This window comes from Lolium perenne, chromosome 2, assembly GCF_019359855.2.
Source record: "Lolium perenne isolate Kyuss_39 chromosome 2, Kyuss_2.0, whole genome shotgun sequence".
Taxonomy (NCBI): domain Eukaryota; kingdom Viridiplantae; phylum Streptophyta; class Magnoliopsida; order Poales; family Poaceae; genus Lolium; species Lolium perenne.
This window is the reverse complement of record NC_067245.2, coordinates 295382318-295405118: the sequence shown is the minus strand read 5'-3', so window position 1 is coordinate 295405118 and position 22801 is coordinate 295382318. Positions and strand designations below refer to the sequence as shown.

At 43.3% G+C, this 22801-nt stretch overlaps 2 long non-coding RNA genes across 2 annotated transcripts; one reads left to right on the top strand and one right to left on the bottom strand.

Annotated features, from left to right (window-relative positions):
- Positions 1–9294: 9294 nt before the first annotated feature.
- LOC127336176 (uncharacterized) lies at positions 9295–13423 on the top strand. Its single transcript, XR_011752758.1, has 2 exons — positions 9295–10456; positions 10660–13423. It is a non-coding gene; the product is annotated as an uncharacterized lncRNA (long non-coding RNA).
- Positions 13424–20451: 7028 nt separating this feature from the next.
- Positions 20452–21612, bottom strand: LOC127336177 (uncharacterized). The gene is made up of 3 exons (XR_007873209.2): positions 20952–21612; positions 20762–20879; positions 20452–20656 (listed from the first exon to the last, which is right to left on the bottom strand). It is a non-coding gene; the product is annotated as an uncharacterized lncRNA (long non-coding RNA).
- Between the last annotated feature and the right edge of the window lie 1189 nt (positions 21613–22801).

Below are 22801 nucleotides of genomic sequence, written 5' to 3'. Positions count from 1 at the left end.
GGCTCGGTGACCCGACGGTGGGCTTCCATGAACCCTTCATTGGCATCCCTAAGCTGCACCCGGACGACAATGTTCCGTGCCTCTCCTATGGGCCCTTTCGGGAAGGTTTCCAGAAGAGCCAGTTTTGCAGATGCAATGAAAATGACAAGAGTGAGCGATTCTTGGCATGTTGAGCTCCAATGGCAATGACAAACTCAAGATCATCATGGCAATGACAATCTCAAGATCATCGTGGCAATGGCAAGCTCAAGATCATCATGCCATTCATCCTACTCATCGTTGACATTCTTATGACTAGCATGCAATGCTTATGACTAACATGCAACACACATTAACATCAATCCGATCTACATTGACTTCAATATGATCTATCATGAATCCGATCTACATTGACATCAATCCGATGAGGAATTGATAGAGAGTACTTACAATGGGTCGGAGAGAAAGTAGGCCGGACAGAGGAGGAGGCCGCACACCGACGCCGGCATGTGGTCTAGGAGGCCGCACCCCAAATCCAGGTGGAAGCGGAGCCGGAGCCGGAGCCAGAGCAGCGGTTGGAAGACCGGGCGCTGATGGAGCAGACGAGCACGGGGTCGGTCGAAGGGCGGCGGCGCGCCATTGGGAGCAGCCGGACGCGGCTTCCCCATGGCATCGGCGCGTGCATCGGGGTGGTCGCGAACCCCGGTGGAGGCTCCATCTCCCTGCTGGAGCCTGCTGCACCCGCCGCCATTGCCATCGCCCTCGCCCTCGCCGAAGGATACCCTAGGTGGCAGGGCTCAAAAACCCCATCGCGGGATCCGTTGATCGAATCCCGGTGGCATGTAGTGCGGCGAAGGCCATGCTCCTCGTACCCATACCGACGGGCCTGGAGGCGACCGGAGTCGGCCGATTCAACACGGGTACTCGACCGGCATCGATCTGCGCCGCTGAATCGCGGCCACTTGCCTCGTACTCCCGGACGATGCGCATCAGCGCATCGTTCGACCTGGTGACCATCGGGCTGGTGGCGGGATCTGTCGGCGCTGGGGCCGAAGGAGGCGAGGGAGGCGAGGAGGGCATGGGCGGAGGTTGATGGGACAATGGCATGTGTCAGTGAGGGAGTTAAATGGAGAGAGAGGAGCGAACCGGTGACTGGAAGTGGGGAGCGAGGGCCGAGACAACGCGGTGTCTCCCGCGCTTCTCCACGCGTGCAAAAATGGACGACAATGCGACAGGCCGGCTGGACGTGTCCCCAGGATTCTTTGAGAAGCGGTTGGGCCACAATGCGAAGGCCTTCTAGGCAACCAAATGCCCAAAATTTGCTGGACCCATGCGAGCCAAGGGGCCTCCAAACTACCAAGTGGGTCCCTAGTAGAGGAAGAGAGAGAGAGGTGGAGAGAGTAATCAGAGGAGTGAGTTACTCCTAACTAAATGACAAGCAGGTCTTAGAAGGAAGGTAATAGAGACAAGTAAATTTTGCTAGTGAGCCTAACCCACCGGACGGAGGGTGTAATATTTTAGAAGTGAAAAGTGGTTCAAACAAATAACCTACCTCCTGATGCTCGATTAATTCACCAACTACTCAGTATACTACTTCACTACTCAAGGAGAAGATAAGAATAACTACTATACTATTTGGGAACAAACATCTCTTTTTACAGAATTTTGAGTTTTTCTTGGGATTAATGGCGTGCTGACACGTATGTCAAATTATGGTTCATTGCTGCAGTGATTTTACTATGTACAATTTTGGTGCTACCTTGGAATTTTCGTGTTTCTTCTATTCTGTGCTGGGCTTCTTCATAACCTGGGTGGACATAGCTATTTCCTGTTTTCTTTAAGCGGCGGGTCAAAGCGGTGCACAGAATCACTACGGAACGATTTGAGGGATCTTTTTTTTTTCTCCACATCTCATTTTTCTCTTTTCGTTCTCCGCCTTTTCAGTGTCGTCCGCCTCGCCGCCCACATCCCATTCGTCGGCGGCTGACTGCGGTGGAGCAGCTCGGCCCTCTCCTATCCCTTCGAAGGCGGTTGGTGGCGTGGAGAAGAACTGCTACATCGAGCCGCTCATCAAGGGAGCCGGGCCACCGCGGAATGTCACCAGAGGCCGGCGCCTACGCCCGAACGACCAAGGTGAGCATCGACCCCTCCTCCGTTCCCCCTCACAGTATAACCTCCTTAGGCCTCGCCAGAATCAAGCAGGCCTGCCACCCCAAGCGGAGAGGCTCACAGGAGAGAGAGAGAGAGAGAGAGAGAGAGAGAGAGAGAGAGAGAAAACACGGGGAGAGGAGGCGGGAGGGTGCCTTGCCGCCGCCGCTGGCTGGCCGGAGGCCGCCGCCGCCGGGGGCTTGAGAGTGGCAGCGCGAGTAGCCCCAGCCTCCATCTATCGATTTCTTGTTCTGTTCTACAGATTCCTATTCGGATTGCTCAGTTCTTTCCTCTTCGTGTTCTATTTGTTCTTCTTTTGTTGACCTTTCCTTTTCCTGTTTCGGATTGATCTTTTTGGTGCAGATAAACAAGTTTCTTCTTCGTTCCTACGAGCGGATGCCGAATCGGTGCCCATCGTGTCCATCTGCCTCGCCTCCTCTGTCCCTACATTGGCTTTGTGCTGTTGGAGTCTTGGAGATGCCAACATCATGTAGCAGTATTGGAGGGGCCATACACCTAAGAGCATTGGCAGATCGGAAGAGGTGGTTGTGGCGGCTGGTTGGTCTGCCGGTCGGCGAAGGGAAGAGCAACAGCGCCGGGCAGCCGCAGGCTAATTTTCAGGTGGAGGAACATGGGGGTGATGGTGGTGGCTGACTAAGTCGGACGGTTTCTTTGATTTAGACCCATCCTACAAATCCTAGGTTTCTCTTAATCTAGATTCCCTATTTTTTGGTACTATATGATTTGCTTCCATCTAGAGGCGTTGAATGAAATCTGATACTACTTTTTCTTCCTGCACGATGAGCTAACGTCCTTGGGCATGACTATTTTTCTATTCTTCACGATCTCGCCAGGACACTCGCAGAGGCAAAGTAATCCGGCAGCCAAGCTACATGCTAAGAAGACTACAATTGATTCATGGTGTAACACCGGAGCAAGATGCCCAGGGAGAAGCCGCCTCCGTCTTCGTGTGGCTGCTAGAATTGCCGGATCAACCTGCTGGCAGTAGTCCAGTTCATCTCATGAATAAGCTCTCTATTCTTTAATCAGATCCATAAGCTGCTCAATATGCTGTTGTCTGACGTCACCACATGCCTCTACCGGTTGTATAACCTTCGACCATTCAATGGCATCTGTGCTAAGAGCCTAGATTAGTTTTCATATCGATGGATGTGTGCATGGGCAAGATTGGCTTTATCCTTGGCATATATATTCAGCCTTATCTATTACTTTTCTATGTAACCTTAAGCATCCATGCCTCCATGGTTGCATCTATGATTTAATTAACTTGGGTGCTGCATGTGCTAAACCATATAGTCTTTAGAAAAGTATAAGCGCATCACAGAGACATTACTATTCTCATTAAGACTAACCACAATTTATTTGGTAGACTTGTATGCATCTCAATTAATATTATTTTGCACACATGTCAAACATTATAATGTATAACAGTTTGTATCAAATAAAATATTATTTGTGCTACTGTATTTGCAGCATCTAATTTCTCTTGTGTCAATTTGCACTTGCAGAATCCAAATTATTATGGCTGTTTCAGTCTCAAGGAAACTTGCCTGCGCTGATTATGGCACTGTGTATCAGTGTACGAATCTTATGGGTTACACAATCAAGTAGAAGAGAGGAGGAACTCAACATTTACAGAATCATTAAACAAAGAGGACATCGCAGGGCTGTGTAATGTGAGTTAGCAAGTTCAAATCCGTCTATCTTTCGTCCTTGAATAACTCCGGTCATTTTAGTTTTGTTTCCATATGATGCCAAAAAACCCTGAACACAAGAGCTAGCTCTATTTAAATACAAGTATGTAAACCATAATGTTTTTCTTAAAGTACATTTATACCAGTTCCACTTCACTGCTCTGAACATTTGCTCTGCTAAATAGTAGACATGTTCAGTCCAAGGTTTTCAGTGTCAATGGAAAGTTTTCCGGCATGGGTGGAAACTAAAAAGCAAGGTTTAAACCAATAATTAAATTCATAATTCTTTAGTACTCAGTTTTACTTTACGGGTTCTCTATTAATTTAGGTATTGGTACTGCCCTCAATTATTGTTTTGCTTAAGGAATAATTCATCCAGAGACCAAGAAAATGACTGTAGTTTTATTCCAACGCTTAAACAAGGAAGAACAAAAGTATTACCTCTATCTAGCTAAAGGAAAATTGATCATACGGAGTTTCATGAATGTAATATCACAATGAGGCATATTTCTTAACTTCAAGTTCAACAGAACTTAAAAAAAGTAAATGCCATTGTAGACTGTGTGTTCAAGCAAAAGCTTAAACCATATTACCCAGAAAAAATCCACAATTTTACTAATCAATGTTTATGCTATCCGTTCCAGTTATACTTATATGGATATTCGATATGCTAAATAATATGTCTTTGCAGGCACAAAATTTTCAGTCGCATTGCTTCAGCCCCTCTTTGCTATTCCTTGGTCTTCAGTTCATGCTACCTGTTCGTGCGATTAATTAGCAATATTTACATAGTTATATTGTAAAACCACCGAGTAGTCTATTGAGTTTTCCTTAGGTAAGTATGTTAATTTTTTTGCACATTATCATGGTAGGACTAACTGGTAATGAAGCATTGTCGCGATATTATTATAGTTTGTCCATTGTTGTGTAGTTTTAAGATTTTCCTTTAATTTTCTTCTCATCTCCATTCTACCCACCATATTCAGTGGCGGAGCCACGTTATGGCAGCGTAGTCAAGCGACTACACAGGTTCTGGCAAGTTTAATACCCAGACATGCATACCCCGCTGCTCAATGCAAAAAATTGGAAACTGACTAGCATGCCCACTTTTGGTCTGCATCGGGTAATCGTTTGTCTGCTCATACTGCAAAACAAAGTAATGGAACGGCGTAACTTTCTGACTGATCCTCACGATCTTTGTCCAGCGACTTCTCTTATTCTCTACGTATTCTCCATGTTATCAGTTAATTAAATTTCTTTCTTATAGAAACAACTTTTTATTGCCAGGTCTTAACTTTGGCAAATGGATATATTTTTCAAGAAGTGAGAGTCACAGTCAAATGTTGCAAATTCTTCACAAACAACTGAAAATTTGGAAGTCATATCATGAAGATATACATAATCGCAAAGGGAAATTACTATAATTATGCTGCAATAAACTGTGATCTTTCCTACTCCCATTTAATTTGTCTACATAAATGTGTTCTCTACAAGAACAATCTTCACATTTTTAAAGCTTGACATTACAGGTTTTGGACCCTGGCTCCGCCACTGACCATATTATGCCAATTTATCAAAAACCAAATGGACTAGGTAAACATAAGAGTAATGTCGTCAAATCATTTTGAAGGACTGACAGGCATTCTGCCATTCATACACTAAAATAAAAAAAAAGTTATTTTAGTTTAAAAAAACGAGACCAAACGGAGCTAGCAGGCAAAATACTGGTAATTTCTACACTGCAGATAGGATCCATTCGTCCCCTAATTATGTATCTCCGTGTTTATTAGGCAAAAATTCATGGTTATAGAGATGCCATATAGTTTATGAAGTTGTAGTACTCAATGGTACCAAACAACTCAAAGTATTTGAAATGGTAGTATTTTTAACAACTATGGTATTTCCAAAATACTTAAAAAAAACTAAGCTACCAAACAGAACCTTAGTTCTTAGTGGCTTTATACAACATTCCTAATTTGATAGGAGCTATCACAAGTACTCGCTTAACTGTTTTGATTTGTTGCAGAAAAGGAGTTCCCAAACGTGGAATCAGAGAGTTGTGTGGCTGCAAATGTATTTTATGGATTCAACCTACTGCAATTCCTTTAAACAGATGTGGTTTCTATGGGCCTTCGTTTTTTATTTAGCATCCATGTTTATTTCTACTGTTACATGTAGGTGTTTCTTGGATAACTGTTTGTCCGTTTCTGCATATGAATGTCATGTCAGAGTATCTCTCACTTTAAGAACAATGAACCTACACTTCATCTCGATCAGGGCGATAAGGGGTGCACACTACCCATTTGCAGTTTTTGATATTCGATAATGTCCAGGTCCCACCAAGGTAGCATAAATGTGTGTGTTCACATCACTGCTGTTGTAATAATGTTCTAATGTATGTTCACCTTCTTTCTGTATGCCCTTCTGCAAGTGTATCTTGTGTCCAAGTTAATTACCAGTTATTTTTGTGCCTCTGGGTAAAGCTATATGTGCCGTTCAATCTCAACACAAAAGCATGCGTCTGGCTGGTATAAATAGAAGGACCTGATTAGCATAGAAACCTAACACAGACTAAAATGCAGCCTTTGTATTATTACCGGGCTATATTTCTGTGTCTCTCTGATGCCTATACTTACTTGATCTTCAAGATTAAATTTGTATACACCTAATTTCAATGTATGCGGTATCAATCTCCATTGCCAACCGTCTTAAAACCAATTCTTTAAACATAAAAAATTACTTACATCAATTTAAATATGTTTTTAAAAACATTACAGCCATCATATTACACAGTTGGCGCGGCGTGCCGCCGCGCCCATACATTGCTAGTGAGTACCATTAGGTGTCTACAATCCTACAATGTAGCTAGTCCCATCTAGCATATTGCATCCAACCTTGCTGAGCAAAAAAGTTCAAAAGCATTCAGAAGAATCCATGCTATGCATAGTCGAGCTATAGCAATACAGAAGAGCGAAATTTCACAACTTCAGTGTGTGATTAACAGGGAAGCGCGCAGAACTACCTACCGGTATTAATTCCTGCCCTTGTGTAGATTTATATCACATCTCTTGTAGATTTGTTTTTTCTCCATAGTGCTAGTAATATTTTAAAGCTCATGGTAAAAGTGCTAATTAAAGTTAGCTGCTAAATAGATATGAGTTGAATTCACGCCGTTCGCACACCTCAAAGAATGCCTACTGAACATACCCTTGCTAGTACTGCTTGTCATGATTTTACTTTAAAAAAAGAAAACCAAATGCGGTCGTTCAGGTAGTTCTATCAGATCCAAGGGAACCAGAGAAGATCTGTAATTGAGAGGTATATGCATTTTTCTGTAAATTTAGTATTACTCTTTTCTGTTATCTTTACTATTATATTCGAGTTGGTCGTACGTCATATAACGCGTTTGGTGAAGGAGATTGGGATCATCCCACCCGTCAAAACATAATTAGATGGTATAGGACGGTTCACAATTCATGGTTTCAATGCTTTGGTTAGCTAATTACCCTTCTTGCCACCGACAAGTCAAAAATACCGGTTCAAAGCACGCCACACAATAGAAAGGGGAATCAACGCGCCAACCTCCTCCTGTGGAACCCTAGGCATAGGGTGCCGCCGCCACCACTCCCGTCTCGCTCCCGCCCCAGCAGCAATCCTGCCGCTATTTCGCCGGAGGGCCTGCTCCAGTACCTAGCCTGCTCCCGTTGGACTGAGAGCTCAAGCACCACCACGCCGGACGACCACCTCATTCCGGAGCTCCTCCGGCCCGACGTGGTCTGAGATTGCCGCCGTCGACGTCCTATCCCAGCCGATCGAGGAAGATCTGCCGCAGCAGGAGCCATACAATTTCCCGAAGGAGAAGCCATGCAATTTCTCGAAGGAGCGTACATATCCCTACAAGTTGCCGCAGTAGCGCGCAAGTCCGGCTCCGGGCTGACCGGCGATAGGTGGCAGTGGCGGGAAGTTCACCGGAGGCTACACCCCAAGGATCTTGATCTCAACGGAAAAAGGGGAAGGGCGATGGGCACTTCCTCTTTTGTTGGTATATGGTAGATCTGACGCTATGTTTTCTCTCACTGGCCAAACGGCTCGGCGGTGACCTGGTGCTTCGTGTGGCCAGCTTATACAGGATTGCCTTGCCTGAACGCGTGAGGGGGGCGTTTCCCGAGGTCGCCGGCCGACGATGGTTGAACCAAAGCCCATTTCCCCTCTTTTTTTCCTCTGCGCTCCTATTTGTATCTATTTCTGATTTTTTGCAATACATTGCAGCGGTTTGAAGGAGGAGCAGGGACGGGACCAGAATAGAGCAGTTCCCGAGAACTCCACGCAGCCAGAGATTCGCCTAGCATGTTGACACCTCGATGATTATGTGTTCATACCTGCCAATTCAGCTTTAGGCGTGATGAATCTCAGATGCAACTGGTAAAAATATCAAGAACCTCTAACAATCACTGTAAGCCGTTCTTATTCGAATAGCAGATGTAAACTCATGCCCTTGTCCCTCGCAAAATTTACATGTCTTTCACGCGCAATTATTTTGGTATTTTGAATAGGCTCAAAAGAATCAACTCATTTATTGACCCTGTAAGGTCAACTGATGCATGCTTTTAAAAAGATATTGCACCTTAAGCAGGTTTTAAACTTACGCTGTAGTCTTTTTGAGCTATCAAATTGTCCTAATAAATTTGCAAGTATATTTTATAATTCAAGTCTCCAAGTGATGTTTCAACAAGTTAAGATTAATGGGGATGTAAAGCACAAATTTCAGCATTTGGCAAGTTCAGTACATAAGGTCGGAACGGTACTAGGCTCAGTGCAAAATGATCTGATGTAGTTAAACGGAGCCATGAAGGTGTCATCACTAGATCGATTGTAGTTTCCCCCTAAATGGCACTGTAGATCATAAGGGTAATCCTAACTGTTGTTGTTTTCTTCATGGCTTTGGACTCAAATTACGTTGCTTTCGCAACTCAAAGCATAGCATGTATTTGTTCTGTTCAGCATGTAGCATACAGAACAAGTTTGTGCTCCTAGAGAGCTCTCTTCATAACTTGTTTTACTATCGCTGGTTTGGTACATTTCCCTACTTAATGACATAGCACTTTGACAGGACGTTGCTACTAGCTTATGTCTAAAGTTTTATTTTGAACCTCTATCCCTTACCTCTTCAGAGAGTGGAGAACCGAGACCTGTTTACGGAGGTCTGTACACGGTTGGAGGCTACGGCGAGGGATACTTTTTCCCAACATGGGTGGCAGCATAGTCTACGGATAGATGCCCCACCTACTTCCTAGGCGTATATGTTTCATCTTGATGTGTATCTCGCCTAGTTTTGTTTTTATCTTTTTCGAACCTGAGACAACATAAACGGCTGTGTGCATCCTGGTTATGCAGAGGCTGGATGTAATTGCTTACAAAAGTAATGAAAGCATCCTTTATCGAAAAAATATATTTTCAGTAGTTCTATTTCGAACAGTTCCCTTGTAAATAAAGTGGACTTAGGATAACATGAATGATTGATGATCATTAGCAAAAAGTATCTAATTTGTGTGTCTAAAAATATATATATACTTACATTATCTAAAAATCTTCATTATAGATTTTCATCATGTGCCCTACACTAACTTGCTTGGGAAAACGCTTTGATGTTGTTTGTTTGTTTGTCTGTCTATTAGGAAGTTCAAATTATTCTCTTTTAGTTTTTTATAAGTTGGAACCCATACCATATCATGAGCACTTTACCTTTTACTAAATGTTTGGATGGCTTACCACTTTTTATGAATAGAAATCTGGCTGGAGAAGTAGCCAAAGGTGGAAGTTCAAATTATTCTGTATATTATGTACTTATTTTACGAGCCGGACAGGTTCCTTTATTTTATATGTATAGCTTCGTACACTATAATAACACCTAAGTGAGTCCTGCATATCATTCATCTCTGAATATAATTGTTTTCTTTTCTTATTCCATATCACTCAAAAGTCAGGTTAAATAAAGACTCATATTCATGTGTTTTCTCCACTCTAGACTGGCATTACTAGCTAAGGCCCCAAAAGTATTCTCAGGTTACTTCTTAATAGTAGGTGATTGATGCTCGTTACTATTTAAAATCCATTCGTTATTTACTCGGTTGAAATTATTGTTGTAGATCACCTGACTTCCAAAAATTCTCTATGTTATGGAATCCAAATTTGCAAGGCACCACGCTGTAGGGAATCATTGTTAAACTTAGTGGACTATTCCTATGTAGCAAACTGGAATTTTATGGAACTTTGTTTTGTCTTTAAGCACCAAGGCATACAAGATTCTCGCCGCCGCTCCCATCTCCCTCACTTGGCCCGCCCCAGCCGTTTGTTGTTAGTTGTTAATGCAAGAATGTTTGTGCTGGAAACTGACTACAAAGTGCAGCCATTATTGGAAAACAAAATTGGGTTAGGAGGTTTAGAGGTAGATTCCTCGATTGATTAATAAGTAGCAGAAAAAGGCGCTCAGCTGTGGAGATTAATAGCATCATCGATGAGCATTTTAAAACGCACCCAGACAATGCGTGGGCATGAGCAATTCCTGATGCATGTGCAAGTGATGACGAACAGCTGAATCCATGTATATAATGTAGGTATGTCATTTGTATCCCCTTTTCTATTATTAAAACAGAGAGAACATGATTGCTGATATGAATCCGTAAAATGTGTGTCTATGTATTACTCATATGTACATCCAGTTTTGGTATTCTATTTCTGTCAATTAATTTATCAAGATTACTGTTTGTTTATTCTGAACTAATTTCCCTCAGTTTCAATATTTTCTCTTTTCTTCTAGGGCGAGAAATGCTACAGCTTAAATCCATGGATTTTGAAGATGGGTGAATATCAATACCGCAAATATCTTGAGGGATCACAGTCATATGTTGGTACTTGGCATAACCATCTTTCTCTTTTGCAAAAATAAAAATAATCATCAGAAAAGCTTAACTGTATGTAAGACAAAGCTTAAGTGCACTATCTTGCCAAAAAAAATTACATGGATTAAGAAGTTGTCTTTTCATGTCAAAGATGGAAACTCACTTATCAATCAGATGACAACAATGATATAACAGCAATGATATACAATTAGTAATGAATTTCAATGATGGCGCTTCGCTATTCTTGATATTTGTCCATGCTGGTAGTGATGGAATGAATTCTGCACTGTCACTTATGGTCACACGAGACATTAAGGTATTTATGTTACTCCCTGGAGATATAGGTGAACTGGGTGCCCTCTGTTCATACACCCATCATACAATTTAGTGTAAGTTCTAGATAAACAATAGCAAATTGTTTTTGTCCCTCAAGTCTGTGTAACCTGGATGCCTATATTCCTTGCGCTGCTTAACTTAAAATCATACTTTGGTTTACATATGTTTGGATGGCATGTATAACAGTGTAAGTGTGTGTTCAATGATGCAACTCCCTTCACATGATTCAGTACATGAATGATCTACAATAGAGCATATGATTGACTTCCGTGGCAATGGTTCGAAGCACATAAAGTACGCAAAGCTATTGTCAATCAAGCAAGATCTACACGTTATTGACAAAATATTTCAAAGAGCAATTCTGATTTGACTTAGCTTTGTGCATCATCTTACGCTCTATTTGTCTAATACTGATGTACCCAATAAAGTAAATGCACTAATGTATGTTCCTTTGTTATGCTTAATATAGATGCAACTTGTATTGGTTACATCAGTATTTGACTTAGCTGACTGCAAGTTACATCTATATTTTCCCTTTTTTTTTATCCATGGGCCCGTTTAGAGAAAATTGATTGCTTGCCTAGCTAGACAAATAGTGTATTCTCTAAAAAAGGTGAGATCTGAAGTATACATTTCAGAAAGTATCATCATATAGGTTTATACTTTCCCTTTGCAGTGCTACAACATTTTATCTGTTACCTAGACTAAAGCACTGTTGTACAAAGTTAAGAGGTGAAGTATGTTCAGAAATTATCAACCAATAGTAGTGTACATAAATTGTTTATTTGTAGGAAATGAATTCTGGGTATGTGGAATGCGAAGTTCTATGAAGAAAGATGTAATTATATGATCACGTCTGAATGTTTAGTACCTCATTTTATGACTTCAGTTTTGGAAAATTGATACACTTTCCTTTTTTTTGGACTACCTTCTACAACATAAACACTAGGTTTTCTTATTTTGGTAGGTATCTTATCCACCGAAGAAGTCATGGACATACCTTATGTGATAAACAAATATATGATATGTCTGTTTCTTGGTAGATCAAAGTGTGCCCAGGCTCTGAAAATTTCATAGGTCTGCTGTCCCCTGCTGATACTTATGATATTCAGTATTATGAGATCATCACACATGTCCGGATACCACTTTGTTGAGTTTCAGCTCGTGTCATGACTCTCATTTCTTGTCCTTAACCTGTTGAAATAAATGCCAATTTTGGGCAAGTAAAGCTGTGATGAAATTTAATCCGCTGTTGATGAAGCTTTGGCGCTATTATCGTCCCCAATTCAGAGATATGATACTATAGGACTTCAGATATTTCATACTATATAGGATTAGCAAATTAGCAAAGTTCTTGATTGAAAAGCTTGCGTCTAGATTCTTAGTTCTGTTCATGCACACAGTTTGTTAGATGTTTTATCTACAACAGATCCTTTCATCAATGAAGTAACCGACAAAATGCAGGTCTCTAAGGTTAGTTTAGTTATTATTTTGATTTAAATGAAGGAATATACGATAGAGTGTAGAAGCATAAGAATTTTCAATCAAGTTCTAAAGCCTTCATCTATATCCCTGTTTTTACCTGCTGGGTTCAGTAAGATGGTGACACACAGTAGATCTTGGTGCTCGGCAGGTTGCAACGAGTATTCTTTTATGGTCAACAAAGATACCCATGGTCAGAATTTATATGTGTCATTAGTTTTCTATTTGACACAAATTTAGAGTTGCATGCATGTTCAATTTTTTTTCACTTGACTTCTTATTCAGAGTTAGCCTAAACTTTCTGAAACAATTTTGAAGAAAAAAAAATGTGTATGTCAACTACTACATTTTTTAATTCTTCTCTCAGCTGGACAACAAGGGTAACAAATTTCTGTTGCTGCCTTTTTTTCTGCAGTTAACTTTGTTCCATAGGAGCATGGAAACAATGATTGTTGATCATGGAGAAGTCGATCCTTGAAATTCAAGGGATGCCAAATGTGTGTTAGCGAGGAGGCATCCACGCCTGGTCAAGAAGTTGTGGTATCTGGTTGTCTTATCGCCAATGCGATGACCACCGTCTGGTGGTCACTCAGGCCCGTCCTAGGACATGCTTGCCGCAGCACGCAACACCTAATGGGAGCACGACCGCTACATGATACACAAATCCAACCATGGTGGAATTCGGCCAAGGGTCTTACTGAGGGTGAACAAAGACTCCACGTGTAAATCTTTTTTTCATCCGCGTACTTACGATGTCAGCTATATACTTTACTTATTAAGCGAGATACATGATGATTGTGGATACGTTTCTAGCCTTGTGGTTGTGGATTCATTTGGCCTCAAGTGGAATGTTTCGATGACAAATGGTACCCACCGTCTATATATAGAGATAACAAGAATATTCTAGACAACATGTCTTTGTAGATATATATTATCATTTTTTAAACTAAGATGACAACATGCCTTTGTAGATATATATTACCATTTTTTAAACTAAGATTTTGTGCTTACTCATGAACATCATTTGGCGCTATAGCTGTTATGCTCTTTTTTACTTTGTCGATATACGGTCTCTTTTGTACAAAAAGATGACTTATCATGCTATAAACATATCTTTATATTGTAATATATTGAGATTATCAGCAAAAAAGTCTATTTCTTTGGGTTTAGTGTTCAGCATTTATCCTAATTTGGGAGGGTATCAGTTGAATTATTATAATAGTAACATATATTGTATTTACATGTTCAATCGAAAAATATCTAAAGGAAAGAAACTTGAAAACCGTAGCAACGCACGGGCATTCAACTAGTCTCTGGAACATATCAGTATCCGTTTTGTTTCTCATTTCTTGTGTACCTAATATTACTTTTTTCTGGCAGAGAATCTGACATAAGAAAAATATCAAATTGAAAAAGTTCTCAAGGCCGGTGCTAATGTTGTATTTACCACAGGGGAAACGATGATATCTAAGTGAAGAAGCTTTTGCTGTTCCCATTTTAAATTTTACTCTCGATATAGTCTCATAGTACTACAGTACAGACTATTTATGTATTTAGTTAACTGGTCCATTCCTGTACTAGAATATTCTGCTAGGTGCTGGTAGTTTTGGTGGGTGCCACTTACAGAATCTGCCGTATAACACTTAACATAATTTGCTGAAACTAGAAATTGTAGTTAGTTCCTTCTATAATGACCAATAAGTGTTAATTTCTATGCTGTGTTATTTGTTCAACTACAACCTATTATAAGCTATGCCTATCAACACACTTGTGATAATAAGTTAGATTCTTTTTTTTGCTTCATAATGCTTCACATGATATAGTGATATACTGCTCACTTGGAATTGGAACGCACTGTGAAAAATGATAATTAAGATTTTCACGCAATAGGAGTCACTTTAGTAGTTTCTCTAAGTCCTTTTACTACTTTTATTTTATTACATAAGTAGACTTGTATTTTCCCCTTGAAAGAATTTAAATTTTAAATGTCCGCATCCCTGCAAAACTTCAGTTTCCTGAACCCACCACTATGTACTTCTACTTATGCCCTTCAGATTAACTGTTTAGCTTTGTGATACTGTGATCGACCATTCTATCATTTAGTTAATTAAGTAGTTTGATCTGCTGTTAGATGGGCAATCTAGTTTATTAAAGGATTATTTCAGATCTTGTCGTGGTTATTTCTTATCCAGATTTCTTTCCGTGACTCGTTGATCCGATGAGCTATTTCAGATGCATATAATAGCAACAATTTCTCATGTCATACTTTACAGTTCACTATACCCTATGATTTCTTTTGTCACTTTCAGACTGAAATGTTTTTTTTGTATTTGCGGGTTCATACATTACCAAGACTTCCTCTATTAGGATATCAACTCTGAAGATGAATGTTAGGCAAATATTAGAACGGATATATAGGACTTGGTAGCTTACAGTGTTTTGACGCAAGAATGTAACTCTACTCAGGGGTAGACTAACGAGCTGCTCGGATCGTTAAGGCTCGGCTCATTAAGCTCATGATTGTTAAGGCTCGAATTGTTAAGCTCGTTAAGAATAACAAGCTGAAATCATTGTTCGGCTCGACTCGTTATGTTCTTGCGAGCGCTCGCGAGCAGCTCGTTAAGGATCGTTAAGGAGGCAATGCAAAGCAAACATGTGTGCATTGCATGGTGAGAAAGAGCGGAAGCATAGGTTTTTCCATCCTATTGTAGAAATTTCAATCATGGCTAAAGAGCACTATTTTGTTTGGCCTCTTCCTGCCAAATATTTGAGATAAATAAAGTGACTCGCTGTCAAAACTGGTGAAGCCTAACTTGTTATCGATCTTAACGAGTAGCTCACGAATATAGTCTGCTCGATTGTTTAGCTCGTTAACCTTAACGAGCAAAAATTGCTCCTCAGCTTGGCTCATTAACAAAATGAGCCGAGCTCAAACGAGTCGAGCAAACAAGCACTCATTTAACTCATCGAGTTTCGAGCTTTTTATCCAGCCTAGGACTAGGTAGAATATTATATTTTGAAGCTAGATTGTATATTGTCTACACTTCACATAATTTTCATGTATGAGAATGTGATTCAAATAACAAATATTGAATTCTTTGCCACGTGATGCATTTATGTTCTGTGGTACTCACGTACATATATATATTCCCTTGGTGAGAAAAGATCTAGTACCATATTCACGAGTGGTCAAACCATTAAGACCAAAAATTGTATTTCTTGAAATAGAATTTTCGATTTGTGTAGGATCTCTCTGCTAACGCATACTGCTGCTGCTTGAAACCTATTGCTATTTTGCAATGCTCGTCCCATTGGTTACCAAGGCACGTATATACGGTGGCGGTGTATATCCTTGCAACGCCCAAAAAAATGTAACACAGTTTTATCTGTTGGTATAGTCGCTTGCATCATACGTATGGGAATTAGATACGAATAAATGGGTTGCTGTAGGGGTTCCTCGTGTAGTACACGTGGCGGATCAAGTAGCTAATCAAGTATCCCTTAATCAGTTAATCTAGTTGCTCCACTTGTGGGAATGAAAAACTAAGTTGGATCTTAACTAGGGGTGGATATCGAGCCAACTCAACTCGACTCAAATCAACTTGTAAATACTTGTTAGTCAACGAACCAACTTGAATCAACTCATTAACTAAACGAGCTCCAGACCCAAACTCAGCTCAACTCAATAAATACTCCAGCTGACTCGGAAAACTCATTCACTACGGGAACCAGCCGAGGGGCCGACGGCCGTCGGCACAGCATCACCTGCCGTCGGCCCACGTCTGTGCCGACGGCCGCCGTCGGCACACCGCCGTCGGCACAAAATCGCCTCGGCACAGACTGGCTCGCCGTCGGCCCAGCCTTTGCCGTCGGCACAGACGCCAGCCCGACGGTTAAACGACACCGTCGGCACAGTAGCCGTCGGCACAGTCAACGTGGGGCCCGCGGAGCGTCTAACGGCCGTTAGGTCAAGGGAGGTACTGTGCCGACGGCCAAGCCGTCGGCCTAGACACTGCCATCGGAGGACCAGAGGCTGCCACGCGTCCACGCCCCTGCTGCTGTGCCGACGGCCAAGCCGTCGGCCCAGATGCTGCCATCGGAGGACCAGAGGCTGCCACGCGTCCACGCCCCTGCTCCAGTGCCGACGGCCAAGCCGTCGGCCCAGTCCTTCGCCCAGGCAGCTGCCGCCGCCGCTCCGCGCTGCCGCTGGGCGCACCCTTTCTGTGCCGACGGCATAGCCGTCGGCACAGCCCCTGCCATTTGGCACGTCCACAGACCATACCATTTGGTTTCCGGCTGCATTTCCTGGCCCAGCACAGCACGCACAGCATATATAGCAGTAATATACATTCAAATGCATCACAAATGTTGCACAGCACATAATCATCATCAAATGTAGCAACAACATCATCGTGATACAAATATGTGTCATGTAGCACACACAATCATCATACATCGTCGACACATGGCACACACGATCGACGCACACCCGCTAGACACCTAGCTAAGGGAAACTAAGATCAGGGGGTCCAACCAGGTTCCCGACTCGTAAATTCAGGCGTCCGGCCTTTGTCGAGGTAGACCGAAGTAGAACCATGGCCTGAACCATCGCCAGCAGGTGAAAACCCTGAAGCACCGGGAGAATGGCGGCCGGGGTGCATCGGTGTGCCCTCGCGCGACGAACCAGGAGAGGGTCGGTTCCGCGAACTTCCCGTGCCCTACATGTTTGACAAGAGTTAGCATCTTACACATGGGAAAGGAAAGCGGTGAGAACTGGTTAGGCACAGGACTTACCGGAGTCCGTGCGTAGTATGTGGCCGCGAAAGCTTCCCTCGATGGGCACACTGGAGTTGGCCCCGGCCTAGCTGGCTCCTCGGCCGGAAGTGCGATCCTCTCTCCAGTCTGGAAGAACGTCCTGACCGCCTGCATGATAGTTTAGATGTCAAGCGCCGCAGATATAAAAAAAGGGGAGGTGGGACTTGTCATGTCTTCGAACCATAAAAGATTGGAACTTACACGACTCGTCGCCTCCTGGTACTCTTCCCAAGCCGCTCTCTTGAGGTCCCACTCTGCTACAACCGTCAAATAGTTCTCATAAGCGGCCGCGTAGGCGGCCTCAAAGTGAGCCTACAATTTCCAAGAAAAGGAGTCATGTCAATTTAGCCATTCAGGGATGAATGTTGGAAAGAAGATGGAAATGAGAAAACTTACATCCGTACGACGGTGTCGAGGAGGCGCGACCGGTGGGTCGCCGGTGGTGAGGGTAGACCTGATCTGCGTGAGGGTCCTCTGCGGCTTGATCACCCCACTAAGAAGCTTCGTGCGGCCATGCTCCGCGCCGCTCCCCGCCACCATAATCGCCGTCAAGTCGGTCTCCTGCTCAATAGGATCATCCACCTCCGGATGAAGACCCTTGAACACCGAGCAGTACTTCTCCAACTCCTCTTCGGCATAGCCGAAGTACTCGGGCAGCGAGGGCTGAGGCTGGCTCAGATCGGGCTGCTTCAGCCTTCATCTTCGCCACCCTCCCACCTCGGTGAGAGGCTCCCGAGTTCCGCCTCCTGCACAAGATAAATGTTATGTGTATCAAGTAGTAATATGAGGGGAAATAAATGCAAGTTGTTCCATGTATATATGTACCTTGTGCTTCCTGTAGCGCTCGGTCTGCGGCTTCCCGCCGTGTGTTCCTCCAAAGGCCCCGGTTTGCCTTGTTGCGCGCGCTCTTGGCGTTGAAGTCGGCGTCTTCGCCAACCCACCTCGCTACCAAGGCCTCAAATGCGTCTTCCTTATTCTCGCACCATAGGGGCATAACCTGAAAAACCAAAACTCATTTGAAGAACACATAATGCAATCCCAACTATGCAGCAACATAGAGTCTCATTGAATATTTACTTACCTTGAAGTAATCTTCCTTTGTCATCTGAGGATCGTCCCTGATATTGTCAGCTTTCTTGACCCTCGTGCCCTGCTCAGCCTTGAAGTGCCCGATGCAGGTATGCTTCTGATTGTACCACTGTTGCCTTGTCAACCTCTGACAAGCCCTAGTCAGTACCGCCCTCCCTAGCTCAACCATATCATCAGGCACCTTATAATGGGTCTGCAATCATGCATAAGAATAATTGTGAGAGAGACATGAGTTAGCATAGTGTGGTCATCAACTATGAAGTAAACTCGAGAAGCATGCTTTACCCAAAACTTGGTGTACACGGCGTCAGAAGCTGTCCCAAAGCCCGGGCAAGGAGCTGCCTCATAGTCCGCCCAAGTCTCGGCTAGCTTCTTCTCGCCGCCGGGGACCGGAGTGTAAAAGCCCGGCCAGTACTGCCTAATAAGAGCTCCAATCATGCTCGACGGCTGGCGAACCCCCTTGTCATATGTCCAATTGATGCACAATAATCAAAACATTAGTATGCCAATCAGTTATGCACAATAATGAAAACATTAGTACATAGCAAAATGAATCTAAATGTTCAAAATTAAACTTACTCTTTTTTGTTCGGGATGATGAGGGCTTTCGCATCCTGGCTAGTAGGCTCCCTCCTCTCATCAGGGACTTGCGCTTCACCACGAATGCGCAACTTCTTCGGCGCCATCTCCCTCTCCGCCTCCTCGTCCCCGCCCTCCACCTCCATCTCCACCTCCATCTCCACCTCCATCTCCCCCTCAGTAGACTGTGTGTGAGCGGACTGGGAAGCCACGTCGCCAGAAGCAGAGGGTATGTCACCAAGGAAAGGTCCACCTCCACCTCGTCCTCGTCCTCCACCTCCACCTCGTCCTCGTCCTCCACCTCCGCCTCCGCCTCGTCCTCCAGCTCGTCCTCCACCTCCACCTCGTCCTCCACCTCCACCACGTCCTCCACCTCCACCTACACCTCCACCTCCAACTCCACCCGTGTCATCGTCCGCGTAACGCGAGCTGGCACGCGTTGGTCTTCCACTTCTAGTGGTCCCGGTGAACTTCTGTTGGCTCATACTCTTCAAAATGGAGTTCATGGATTTCTTGCTTCCGCTCATATTGATCAATCACCTGCATTGACAAAGAGTAAACAAGTAAGCATTCATGCCTTAATAAAATGTAGACACTAAGCAAAAAATAGATACTAAGCATAAGAAGCATATTGAAAAATAGATAATAAGCATAAGAAGCATATTGAAAAATAGATACTAAGCATAAGAAGCATATTGAAAAATAGATACTAAGCATAAGAAGCATATTGAAAAATAAATACTAAGTATAAGAAGCATATGGAAAAATAGATACTAAGCATAAAGGCATAAAGGACCCTCACCTCGAATCATCACTATCATAATGAGGCATTGGGTTCTCATAACGAGGCATTGGGTTCTCATTTTCACTATCACTATCAGTATCATGTGAGTAATGAGGTTGGGTGGGAATGTCCGGTGGAGTCTCATCATTGAACCCATTGCCCTCATGTAACTTGGTGAGCATTTGTATGTCCTTTAGGTCCACCACTGTTTCACCATGAAGATGTGCCTCGTTCTCGAGGTCCTCAAGACCAATTTCTATTTCGAAATCCCCAAAGTTCTCTTGCTCTTGATAAAAAATTCCCTCGTATGTTACAGGGTCAATGTTGTTGTAATCCTCGTCGGAGGGCATGGGTAGCTTACCATGTGGTGATACCTTGAACATGACTTCCCAGCCTTTGAGGTACTCCTTTTGACATGGGTAGGGCAAATAATAAACTTGCTTGGCTTGGTGAGCCACAACAAAGACATCGGCTCCGCTATAGCAGGTTGAAGGCCTAACTTCCACTAACCCAATGGAAGGAGTGCTTCTCTGTCCAACTTGTGGGTCGAACCAGTGGCATTTGAACACAACGAGATTGAGTTGTATGTTTGTCCTATTGAATGTCAGCTCGTATACATTCTCTAACCTTCCGTAGTATTCTATGTCATCGGATCCTTTGGTGAAGACCCCAGTATTTATAGTTTTTGGGTTAGGCCGATTCTTCTGGTGATACTCTGTATGGAAGCGATACCCATTCACATCGTACTTCTCATACATTGAGATTCTACGGTTGCAACCCTGGGAAACACATCTCAGCTCATCCGTCATCTCAACGTTGGGATCACCTCCCTACAAATTTAGTTCAAATTGTTTCTTTGCATTAGTTACGTGTAATAAGAGGGACAAGTCACGGATTGCAAAAGTATTGGCTAAAAGGAACTTGTTAGAAATTACTTTTTCGTAGAACCAATCCAGGAATTTTTTCTTTCCGGGACGACTCTCTTTCAAAAGAATCTCCATCTCCGCATCAGAGGGATCCGTCGATCTCGTCCAATATTCATCCTTGTATTGGCTAAAAGGAAGAAAAAACGTATTAGACCAAAATCGAGTTACTAATAGCAAAGTAATTTGTTCACCATTTTACCTTATGAATTTGAGCACTTCTTGCATGTTCGTAACCACATAAAACATTATGCAATCTTTCTCTTCCTTTGTCAAGATGCCCTTTTTAGAGGCACCAGCCTTGCCACCGTGACATTTGAAGAGGAGGAGCTTGGGGTCATGCTTGGGCTCGTCGATATTGTACCGAGATATCGGGTTATGCATAGTGGGAACATCATCCGCATAGTACGTTGTCGTGGCGTCTGCCATCTCCCGGAGGATAGTTGCCTCAGCTATGCATGCTTCAATCTTATTTTTGTTGCCACATTTGTTTCGAATATACTTGAACTCTCTCTCAATACAAAACTGCCAACGATACTGCACCGGTCCACCCAAGAGTGCCTCGTTCGCAAGATGCACAATGAGATGTAACATCGGAGTAAAGAAACCTGGTGGAAAGATCATCTCTAACTTGCATAACAACTCCGGCACTTGATCATGCAACTTCGCAATCACCGACTCACATATCTGCTTAGCACAGACCGTGCGGAAGAAATGGCTCAACTCCGCAAGCACTCGCCAGACATGCTCGGGGAGATACCCTCGAACCATCACCGGCATCAGTCGCTCAATCCATATATGATAGTCGTGACTCTTGAGCCCGTTTACTTTTCCTGTTGTAAGATTGACTCCCTTACTCATATTCGAACAATAGCCATCTGGGAACATAACGGCGTATTTCAGCCACATCATTGCCTCCTTCTTCTGGAGACTATCAAGCACATAGTTGGCATGCGGCTTGACCCAATTTTTTCTATTGCCCTCAGGAGGATGCATGTGTAGTCTTTGCCTGTCACACAGATTCTCAACATCGACTCTAGCCTTGACATTATCCTTTGTCTTGTCAGGAATGTTCAGGACGGTGTTAAAAACGGACTCCCCCACATTCTTTTCGTGTGCATCATATCGATGTTATGGGGAAGTTCGAGATCCTTGTAATACTCGAGCTGCGTTAAGCCCGGCACGTGAGTCCAGTTGTGTGTCTCACCATATCCCACATATGTTTTGCCGGGTTCTTTACTACGCCGGAGAGCACGTAGCTCACCATCAACAGCTTTCACCATTGAACTTTGGTATCGTTTCTTCTTCACGCACAACTTTGCCCTTTGTGAAGTTCTTTTTGTCTCCTCTGAACCGATGCCCTCTTTTGAGGTACTTTCGATGTTTGTCAAATGCGACATATTTGCGACCCGCATTCAGCCAAATGAACTCCAATCGGTGCCTGCACACTGGGCATGGAAACCTACCAGCTGTACAATGCCCGCAAAATAGAGCGTACCAGTGTAGGTCGTGCATGGAATATTGGAACCAAACTTTCATGACAAAGTTTGTCTTCGTTGCTCGGTCGTATGTCAAGGTCCCATGGTGCCAAGAGTGGTGCAAATCATCCACAAGCGGTTGCATGAATACACTCAAATTCTTCCCCGGGTAATCAGGCCCTGGAATGATCATCGACAGAATATGGTCTTCCTTTGCATAAGGACTCCGGGAGGGAGATTGAGCGGAATAACAAACACGGGCCAACAGCTGTACGCGGATGCTGACATACCATATGGATTGAATCCATCGGTTGCTATCGCAATTCTGACATTCCGAGCATCATTTGCCTTATCAGGGTGTTTTGCATCGAAGTTCTGCCATGCTTTACCATCAGATGGGTGCCCCATGTTTAGTCGTCCCTCCGCGTCCTTGAATCTCAACCCGTTCTTATGCCACGTCATCTGTTTGGCTGACTCCTCGGACATGTAAAGCCGTTGGATTCTTTTTATGAACGGGAGATAACGAAGAATCTTCACGGCGACTTTTGTCTGCACCTTCTCACCATTAGCTCTG